We start from the raw sequence: 11,980 nt of genomic DNA on the forward strand, positions 1-11,980 counted from the left end.
AGCGAGAAGTAAGGAAGAAAGATAATGGGAGGAAGGCTATATCCAAAGATATGACAGTAGGGAATTTTCTGGGATTAAAGTGATTCCTCAGATTGAGAAAGCATTAGTCACAAGCAGGATAAATTTAAGTAGTTTCAGAATTGCTAAGCCATACCCTCGTGAGAAACAAATTTACCAATTAGAGTATCATGTTTGTGTGCAATTCTTTTTGCCTTTTTTACTAAAGTATACAAGGTTTTTCCCATGTATGACAGGTAACTTCTGTCATCTCCTTTCATCCCCAGACCCCCCAGTGTGCTTATGTGATTCATTTTAAATACAGTTAGATTCATTTGCTCTAGTCTGCATTCCTACTCTCCCCGCCAACACACACATCCTGGTTGATTTTTAAAAATTTACATACAGTAAAATATATTCTTTGTGGACTGTAGCTCTATGATTTTGATCAGTGCACTGTCACGTACCCACCACCACAGTTCCATACAGAACATGTCCACCTATGATTTAGGGACTGTGACGGTCTCCATTTTACACAGGTGGAAACAGAGGCACAAAGGGGTAAGTAACTTTGCCTGAGGTCATCTAACTAGTTCACAAAGGGCTGTGCTTTTGCTTGGGTGGTCTTGGCTCCAGAATACCAGCTAAAAAACGCTAAGCCACACTGTCTTAGATTTCCACACCCAGCCCAAGTCTACGTGAACATTTGATTACCATCAACCCTGTCACCAAGGGATCCCAAGTGTGCATCTGCTTGAATCCTCAGTCATAGCCCTGACTGGGGCATGTGATAAGCCTGGCCTAACTTTCTGGAAAAAAGAGTCAGGAGGACAAAAATAGCACCCCTTTTCAAACTGTCAAATAGGTTGGGATTGGGTAACATGTAGGGGGCAGATTCTAACCTCAAGCTCAAAATTTACTGAGGATTAGTTTAATCCTCCAGCCTGTGACCCTTTGAAGGCACAAGTCACTTCTTATCCATCTCTATATACCTGGTACTTAGTACATGGCAGGTGTTTAATCAGCATTTATCAGACGAATGCACACATGAGTGAATAAGAGATCATAAATTTAAACATCAAGAGGTACCAGAGAAGAGCCATGAGCCACAGGACATGTCCTCTCTTTCAACTGACATTCTACATCCTTCCCATCATGAGAGAAGCCTTACACTCCCAATTTTACTAACAATATCTCCATTCTTGTAGTGCGGCAGAGGCCATAGCCATGCCCAACCTGTTAGCTAAATTATGAATAATGACACAGGGCTTAGCACCTCTCTGTAGCCCTTGTAGCCATATGGAACTATGTGGTGATGCAAGGCAATATGAAGCAAATATATGGATGGATAATGGGAGAAAGATGGATGGATGGATGGACGGATGGACCAAAAGTCTGCACTAAATTTAAGTTCAAAGCTACACTTACAGGGCTTCCCTGGTGGCGCAGTGGTTGGGAGTCCACCTGCCGATGCAGGGGACAAGGGTTTGTGCCCCGGTCAGGGAAGATCCCACATGCCCTGGAGTGGCTGGGCCCAACCCACCTAGGTCCCGCCCCACCCAAAACCCCACCCCTGCCAGAGGTCCACTCCCCACCTAAACTCCGACCCCATAGCCAAGGCTTATTTTTTCTTTTTCTTTTCTTTTTTCCTCTTTTAGATTGGGGTTCTGTTTTACTTTGTTGATTCATTGTTGTTAATTCTTTTATTTTTTTTCCTAATAAATCTTTTACTTTTCTAATTTTACTTTATCCTTTATATTTTGTGAGTGATCTCTCCTTTTGGCTTGTTCCCCCCTACCCCACGCCTTTTTCTTTTCTTTTCTTTTTCTTGTTTTGGTTTTATTTTACCTGTTGCAGTTGTTTCAATTATAGTTTTATTTTTCCTAATATATTTTTTATCTATCTAATTTTATTTTGTTTTTTATTCTTTGATATTGTACTGCTCCTTTTTTTGTTTTGTTTTGTTTTCTGCGCCATGAAGCTGGTGGGATCTTGGTTCCCAGGCCGGAAGTTGGGCCTGAGCTCCTGTGGTAGGAGCTCCGCGTCCAAACCACTGGACTAACAGAACCTCAGACCCCAGGGAATATCAGTCAGAGTAAGGCCTCCTGGAGGTCCTCATCTCAGCACCAAGACCCAGCTCTATCCAACTGCCTGCAAACTCCAGTGCTGGACGACTCAGGCCAAACAACCAGTAAGACAGGAATACAGCACCACCCATCAAAAAATATATATATACATATGTAACAGATGAAGGAGCAAGGTAAAACCTACAAGACCAAATAAATGAAGACAAAATAGGCAACGTACCTGAAAAAGAATAAAGAGTAATGATAGGAAAGATGATCCAAAATCTCAGAAACAGAAAGGAGAAAACATAACATTTAACAAGGATCTAGAAGAACTAAAGAGCAAACAAACAGTGATGAACAATACAGTTATTGAAATTAAAAATACTCTAGAAGGAATCAATACCAGGATAACTGAGGCAGAAGAACAGATAAGTAAGCTGGAAGATAAAATGGTGGAAATAACTTCCAGGGAGCAGAAAAAGAAAAAAGAATGACAAGAATTAAGGGCAGTCTCAGAGACCTCTAGGACAACATTAAATGCACCAACATTCAAATTATAGGGGTCCCAGAAGAAGAAGAGAAAAAGAAAGGGTCTGAGAAAATATCTGAAGACAATATAGTCAAAAACTCCCCTAACATGGTAAAGGAAATAGTCAATCAAGTCCAGGAAGCACAGAGAGTACCATAAAGGATAAACCCCAAAAGAAACACGCTGAGACAGATATTACTCAAACTACCAAAAATTAAATACAAAGAAAAAATATTAAAAGCAGCAAGGGAAAAACAACAGATAACATACAAGGGAATCCCCATAACGTTAAGAGCTGATCTTTTAGCAGAAACTGCAAGCCAGAAGGGAGTGGCAGGACATATTTAAAGTGATGAAAGGGAAAAACCTACAACTAAGATTACTCTACCCAGGAAGGATCTCATTCAGATTCGATGGAAAAATGAAAACATTTACAGATAAGCAAAAGTTAAGAGAATTCAGCACCACCAAACCAGATTTACAACAAATGCTAAAGGAATGTCTCTAGACTGGAAACACAAGAGAAGGAAAAGACCTACAAAAACCAACCCAAAATAATTAAGAAAATGGTAATAGGAACATACATATCAATAATTACCTTAAATGTAAATTGATTAAATGCTCCAGCCAAAAGACATAGACTGGCTAAATGGATACAAAAACAAGACCCATACATATACTGTCTACAAGAGACCCACTTCAGACCTAGGGACACATACAGACTGAAAGTGAGGGGATGGAAAAAGATATTCCATGCAAATGGAAATGAAGAGAAAGCTGGAGTAGCAATTCTCATCAGACAAAATAGACTTTAAAATAAGGACTATTACAAGAGACAAAGAAGGACACTACATAATGATCAAGGGATCAATCCAAGAAGATATAACAAGTGTAAATATTTATGCAGCCAACATAGGAACACCTCAATACATAAGGCAAATGCTAAGAGCCATAAAAGGGGAAATCGACAGTAACACAATCATAGCAGGGGACTTTAACACCCTGCTTTCACCAATGGACAGATCATCCAAAATGAAAATAAATAAGGAAACACAAGCTTTAACTGATACATTAAACAAGATGGACTTAATTGATATTTATAGGACATTCCATCCAAAAACAACAGAATACACTTTCTTCTCAAGTGCTCATGGAACATTCTCCAGGATAGATCATATGTTGGGTCACAAATCAAGCCTTGGTAAACTTAAGAAAATTGAAATCGTATCAACTGTCTTATCCAACCACAATGCTATGAGACTAGATATCAATTACAGGAAAAAATCTGTAAAAAATACAAACACGTGGAGGCTAAACAATATGCTACTAAATAAGCAAGAGATCACTGAAGAAATCAAAGAGGAAATTTAAAATTACCTAGACACAAATGACACTGAAAGCACAACGACCCAAAACCTATGGGATGCAGCAAAAGCAGGTCTAAGAGGGACGTTTATAGCAATACAATCCTACCTCAAGAAACAAGAAACATCTCAAATAAACAACCTAACCTTACTCCTAAAGCAATTAGAGAAAGAAGAAGAACAACAACAAAAAAACCCCAAAGTTAGCAGAAGGAAAAAAATCATAAAGATCAGATCAGAAATAAATGAAAAAGAAATGAAGGAAATGATAACAAAGATCCATAAAACTAAAAGCTGGTTCCTTGAGAAGATAAACAAAATTGATAAACCATTAGCCAGACACATCAAGAAAAAAAGGAAGAAAAATCAATAGAATTAGAAATGAAAAAGTAACAATGGACACTGCAGTATTACTGCAGTAATACAAAGGATAAGAGATTACTACAAGCAACTCTACGCCAATAAAATGGACAACCTGGAAGAAATGGACAAATTCTTAGAAAAGCACAACCTTCCGAGACAGAACCAGGAAGAAATAGAAAATATAAACGGACCAATCACAAGCACTGGAATTGAAACTGTGATTAAAAATCTTCCAACAAAAAAAGCCCAGGACCAGATGGCTTCACAGGTGAATTCTATCAAACATTTAGAGAAGAGCTAACACCTATCCTTCTCAAATTATTCCAAAATATAGCAGAGGGAGGAACACTCCCAAACTCATTACAGGAGGCCACCATCACCCTGATACCAAAACCAGACAAAGATGTCACAAGGAAAGAAAACTACAGGCCAATATCACTGATGAACATAGATGCAAAAATCCTCAACAAAATACTAGCAAACAGAATCCAACAGCACATTAAAAGGATAAATCAATCAATGTGATACACCATATTAACAAACTGAAGGATAAAAACCATATGATCATCTCAATAGACGCAGAAAAAGCTTTGGACAAAATTCAACACGCATTTATGATAAAAACTCTACAGAAAGTAGGCATAGAGAGAACCTACCTCAACATAATACAGGCCATATATGACAAACCCACAGCCAACATCATTCTCAATGGTGAAAAACTGAAACCATTTCCTCTAATATCAGGAACAAGACAAGGTTGTCCACTCTCACCACTATTATTCAACATAGTTTTGGAAGTTTGAGCCACAGCAATCAGAGAAGAGAAAGAAATAGAAGAAATCCAAATCAGAAAAGAAGAAGTAAAACTGTCACTGTTTGCAGATGACATGATACTATACATAGAGAATCCTAAAGATGCCACCAGAAAACTACTAGAGCTAATCAATGAATTTGGTAAAGTAGCAGGACACAAAATTAATGCACAGAAGTCTCTTGCATTTGTATACACTAGTGATAAAAAATCTGACAGTGAAATTAAGGAAACACTCCCATTTACCACTGCAACAAAAAGAATAAAATACCTAGGTTAAACTTACCTAAGGAGACAAAATACCTGTATGCAGAAAACTATAACACACTGATGAAAGAAATTAAAGATGATACAAACAGATGGAGAGATATACCATGTTCCTGGATTGGAAGAATCAACATTGGGAAAATGACTCTACTACCCAAAGCAATGTACAGATTCAATGAAATCCCTATCAAACTACCAATGGCATTTTTCACAGAACTAGATCAAAAGATTGCACAATTCGTATGGAAACACAAAAGACCCCGAATAGCCAAAACAATCTTGAGAAAGAAAAACAGAACTGGAGGAATCAGGCTCCTGGACTTCACACTGTACTACAAAGCTAAAGTAATCAAGACAGTATGGTACTGGCACAAAAACAGAAATATAGATCAAGGGAACAAGATAGAAAGCCCGGAGATAAACCCATGAACATATGGTCACCTTATCTTTGACAAAGGAGGTAAGAATATACAATGCAGAGAAAACAGCCTCTTCAATAAATGGTGCTGGGAAAACTGGACAGCTACATGTAAAAGAATGAAATTAGAACACTCCCTAACACCATACACAAAAAATAAACGAAAAATGGATTAGAGACCTAAATGTAAGGCCAGACACTATAAAACTCAGAGGAAAACATAGGCAGAACACTCTATGACATAAATCACAGCAAGATCCTTTTTGACCCACCTCCTGGAGAAATGGAAATGAAACCCAAAGTAAACAAATGGGACCTAATGAAACTTCAAACTTTTTGCACAGCAAAGGAAAACATAAACAAGATGAAAAGACAACCCTCAGAATGGGAGAAAATATTTGCAAATGAAGCAACTGACAAAGGATTAATCTCCAAAATTTAAAAGCAACTCATGCAGCTCAATATCAAAAAAACAAACAACCCAATCGAAAAATGGGCAAAAGACCTAAATAGACATTTCTCCAAAGAAGATATACAGATTGCCAACAAACACATGAAAGGATGCTCAGCATTACTAATCATTAGAGAAATGCACATCAAAACGACAATGAGGTATCACCTCACACCAGTCAGAATGGCCATCATCAAAAAATCTACAAACAATAAATGCTGGAGGGGGTGTGGAGAAAAGGGAACCCTCCTGCACTGTTGGTGTGAATTGGTACAGCCACTATGGAGAACAGTATGGAGGTTCCTTAAAAAAACAAAAAGTAGAACTACCATATGACCCAGCAATCCCACTACTAGGCATATACCCCGAGAAAGCCGTAATTCAAAAAGAGTCATGTACCACAATGTTCATTGCAGCTCTATTTACAACAGTCAGGACATGGAAGCAACCTAAGGGTCCATCGACAGATGAATGGATAAAGAAGATGTGGCACATATATACAATGGAATATTAGCCATAAAAAGAAACGAAATTGAGTTATTTGTAGTGAGGTGGATGGACCTAGAGTCTGTCATACGAGACGTACAGAATGGACTTGAGGACACAGGGAGGGGGAAGGGTAAGCTGTCATATGAGTGAAGAAAGTCAGAAAGAGAAAAACAAATACCTTATGCTAACATATATATGGAATCTAAAAAAAAATGGTTATAATGAACCCAGGGGCAGGACAGGAATAAAGACACAGACGTAGAGAATGGACTTGAGGACACGGGGAGGGGGAAGGGTAATCTGGGATGAAGTGAGAGAGTGGCATGGACATATATACACTCCCAAATGTAAAATAGCTAGCTATTGGGAAGCAACCACATAGCACAGGGAGATCAGCTCAGTGCTTTGTGACCACCTAGAGGGGTGAGATAAGGAGGGTGGGAGGGAGATGTAAGAGGGAGGGGATATGCGGATATACTTATGCATATGGCTGATTCACTTTGTTATACAGCAGAAACTAACACAACACTGTAACGCAATTATACTCCAATAAAGATGTTTTAAAAAAAAAAAAGAAATATTTGTTAAACAGAAGAGGAATGAAAAGGAAGTAGGTGACAAGCAGTCTCCCTGTGCCAAATGCTAAAAGGTAGAGGCATTCAGAGCTTGTCCACATACTCACGTAAGTTTGACTCCCGCGTCTCAGCTTCTCTACCAGGTTTTACTAACGCTGATGAGGAAAATTAGAAGACCAGCTCCTTTTAGGCCGATTTTTGTTCGCACAGCCCACTTAAGTTGGGAATACCTAGAAGTTAAACAGGCTTTCTAAAGACCTAATAGAAGAGCTCAGAGCAGAGAGGACAGGAGTTTCCCAAGGATCCCTGAGAAGAACTGCTTGGAGACCATCAACTGTCTTGGCTGCACCCACAAGAATCTGCAGGCAATGATGTTCAGAGGCACAGCACTCCTTACCCCACAATCAGAAAATAAAACATTACTAACATCCAGGGAGAACCTCAACATAGGAAGCTTGCCTGAAAGAACGTGGACAGGCAAGTCTGTGGTGGCAGATGTTCTGGGCATGTGACCATATGAAGCAGAGAATCACATATTTAATGTGCATCACTTTCCTTTTGTCATGTTGGGTTCTGGGGTGGGTGGACAGCATGTTGCATGTTCCCCATTCCACCTTGCAGCCCAGCCTTCTAGTCAATCATTGCTTATGCAGGATCATGCTTATTCATTCAACAAGAGCACCACACTGTCCTTGAAATCAGTGTGAATATGCTTGACTTAAAAATAACTGGAGTGTTGCCTGATCCCCTGGGCATTCCCTACAGAGCTCCTGCCAAGGAGAGGCTCTGCTCCTCGGGAGTAAAAATTTCTAAGAAAAGACTGTTTTATACATCATAAAAATTATTCCTGCAGAAGTGAGCCTTTCTCTCTAGGACACACAAGACCACAATGAATAGCCCAGCTTTGAATAAAGTTCTTCATTGAGACAGTGTGCAGATGCTGAGCCTCCAAATCTGCAAAATCTGCCTGACATGGTGGGGTGGGGCTCTGTTAGCAAAACCCAGTTTCAAGGTTTTTCCGAACCCTTCAGGTGCACGCCCATGAATCACTGATGCCAACTCTGCAGAGGCTGGCCACTCTAGAACCTGGTGGGTTTCTCATGGAGTCGTCCAGAGGATTCTGTCCCATCACTCATTCCCTCATCCTCCACCAAGGAAACTTTGCTTCCCTGGTCCCTCAGAAAGACAGGCCCCCCTCAGAACAGTAGACAGCTCTGGGGTTCAGGGAACATGGCTCATGTTCACAGTACTGAACTCACTGCCAAGTACACAAAGGGCCAGGAAGCCTGCCTTGAAATCTGCTAAGGTCTTGTCCTGTCACTGTCCAGCCGCTACCCTGGGCAGATGGCATGACTGTGTAGTTAGGGTGTGCCAGTCGTTCTCTGTCTCCTCAGTTCCATTCTCTGCCCTTCTCTGCCCAGGAACTGCATCACCAGGGCCTGCGGCTGCCTTCCGATAGGCTCATCCGATGGATGTGCTGCCAGATCATCCTTCCCCTCCCCCGTCCCTGCTTTGGGCCGCATCGTGGGCAGGGGCTGCTCCCTCCACACTTCAGCCCCTGCCAGGCGGCCACTTCTCTACTCACAGCTCTCGGGGGGGTTCCAAGAAGACCATTCTCTCCCCTTGACACTTCAAACCCAGTGATGGTGGAAGCTTCCTGCTCCTGCTTGGCTCTGGGTACCTCAACATCCCTTGTGGATTCTCATAACCCTGCCCTTTGCTCTATAAACTCCCCTCATCAAACCATCCAAGAGGAATTGTGTTTCCCAGCAGGGCTCTGGCAGATAAAGACATACAGTGGAAAGGGCGTTAATCTTGGATTAAGGGAACCTGGGTTCTAGACACTGCTCTGCTTCTGACTAGCCAAGGTACCCCGACCAGACACTTCACCTCTCTGAGCCACAGCTCCCAAACGCATCATCCGAATGAGGGCTGGATCTGTGCAGGGAAAGCCTACACACCCTCTGGGCCTCCCTCTTCTTCCCACAAGCACCTCCGCTCCCTGGGGTGTCCCATCAGGACCCTGGGGCTCTGAAGAGTAGGCCAGACATACTGGTTATTCTAGTTTCTGTAGTGACTTTGGTATTTGATACAGAGATTAGATGGTCTTCTCTGGAGAGCTAACACAATGATTAGGAGAGCAACTCATTTAAAAAGGGACTGTCTGGTGTTCCCAAGGGATTCAGGAAGGGAAGCCAAGGCACCAATTGCACCAGACGCTGGCCTCTCCTGAAGCGAGGAGGCCGGCCTTTCTTTTGTAGCTTTGCGTCATCCACCAGGCCTGTGGGCTGCAGGAGCCCAGGAGGGTGGTCAGCTCTCTGCGAGGAGGCACCCATTCCTCCGAGGGCACAGGAAGGGCACGACTGTGCCCCCTCACGGCCAAGGCTCACAGTCATTGGTTCCGGGGGTACCTGAGTGGGGCACCAGCAGCATCCCTGCACTGACCCTCCTGTTTCTACCTTACGACATCCCAGGTGCTTTCCCCGGGAAAAATCATTATCTCACTAGGTCGTCACAGCCTCCCTGTGAGGCCAGCAGGGCAAGAGATTTTGATAATTACATTTTACAAGTAATAGGCAAGTGTGTTCGGGAAAAGCGAGTCCCAGGCGCATTTCCCAAAATCTCACAGCCTAACAAGGGGAGAGCCGTGACCAAAATCCCAGGTCTTAAGTGTCTTTTACAGAACCCTATATTCGATTTATGTGGATGATTAAACTAAATTACTGGCTTTAAGGACTTTATATTTGGAACGAGGCCAGCTCTTGCATGTTTCTATTCATGATTAAAAGCATGTCTCCTGGCTGTTCTCCATAATGTCACAGGCTTACCAGGAAATAAAGACAACTCTCCGGGAACTTTGGCCTCTTATCTGTACTTTCCCACGTGCTTTTGTGAATGCTGTCTCACACAGGTGAGGCCATTTTGGGCAAGGTCTCACAGCTATTTGGGCCCCTCAAGTCAGCTCTAGAGGCCCCCCACGTCCTTTGATTCTAAGTCTGGTGCTGTTTCACCTCACAATCCTTCAGTCATTCAACAAACATGGGCTGAGTTAGCACGGGCCAGGCCTGTGCCGGAAGCCGGGTAAAAGAACAGTGGCGAACAAGGCCCAGCCCCTGCCCTTAGGACTGTTTAGAGTCTGGTGGGAAAATTGATGCACAAACCACAGTGGAGGCCCACAGGGATTGCCGTGAGGAAGGTGTGCACCCCCGTGTGCTAGGAGCACAGAAGGAGGAGCCCCTCCGCCTTCCTTGGGGACACTGAACACAGGAGCAGGGGAAGAACCACAACTTGAAGGGCCTGAAGATGAGCTGGCATTCAGCAGGTGGGGCACTGCAGGAGGAAGCAGCATTATCAGCCTGGAAGGAGCTATGTGGGCAAAGGCGTGAGCGGGCATGGCCCAGCCAGGCAGGCTCAGTGTGGTAGGAGCCTCAGAAGCAAGGGTGTGACAGACTGGGGCAGCTCAACAGGAGGAAGGGAGCGCTCTCCCCAAGTCTAGATGGAGAAAAGCCATTTCCACAAGAGGGAACCACAGTGACATTTAAGAGTCAAAGGAGGGCTTCCCTGGTGGCGCAGTGGTTGAGAGTCCGCATGCCGATGCAGGGGACACGGGTTCGTGCCCCGGTCCGGGAGGATCCCACATGCCGCAAAGCGGCTGGGCCTGTGAGCCATGGCCGCTGAGCCTGTGCGTCCGGAGCCTGTGCTCCGCAACGGGAGAGGCCACAACAGTGAGAGGCCCACGTACCGCAAAAAAAAAAAAAAAAAAAAAAAAAAAAAAGAGTCAAAGGATTTCAAAGGGAGCCACAGCAGCTTATTCCTGGCAAAACCTGTGTGATGGTTACCCCACCTGGGAGCTTGGTGTCTGAGGACTTTCAAGAGCCTCTCACCAAAAAGGATAAAAAGCGGAAACAACAATAACAGTACTCACTATGGCAGCTGCCTAGCTCACCTGGCACCAGAAGGAGCCCTGCTGGTGCTAAGAGAATAGAGTCAGCATTTTATTGCACCATCTGTTGGACCCACCTCACTCTGAGATGAAGATGTGAACGTGCTTTAAAAAACAGAAGCAGGGGCTTCCCTGGTGGCGCAGTGGTTGGGAGTCCGCCTGCCAATGCAGGGGACACGGGTTCGAGCCCTGGTTTGGGAAGATCCCACATGCCGCAGAGCAACTACATCCGTGAGCCACAACTACTGAGCCCGCAAGCCACAACTACTGAAGCCCGCGCACCTAGAGCCCGTGCTCCGCAACAAGAGAAGCCACTGCAATGAGAAGCCCGCGCACAGCAACAAAGACGCAATGCAGCCAAAAATAAAATAAAATAAAATAAAATAAAATAAATTTATTAAAAAAAAAAAACAGAAGCAGCCCACCCTCACGGCCAGTCAGGCGCATCTCCTGAAGGAAGCTGCTCTGAACCTAGGGGGAGAACCCCTCCCTCTGGGTGTCCTGCACCCTGGCGGGACACCCACCCCCACGCATGTCTGGCGCCACTGAGCGTTTCCTGAGTCCTGTGCCTCGCCTCATCAGTGAGCCTGGGGCTTCTGGGGCCAGAGACCACAGCAGCACCTTCACAACACCCAGGGCCACACGGCACACGTTGAGGGTGTGAAAGAGACAAAGGGTTATAAAGGCAGCTCCCCCCTCTCCTG

This window comes from Lipotes vexillifer, unplaced genomic scaffold (genome assembly GCF_000442215.2).
Source record: "Lipotes vexillifer unplaced genomic scaffold, Lipotes_vexillifer_v1.1 scaffold240, whole genome shotgun sequence".
NCBI classification, from domain to species: Eukaryota; Metazoa; Chordata; class Mammalia; order Artiodactyla; family Lipotidae; genus Lipotes; species Lipotes vexillifer.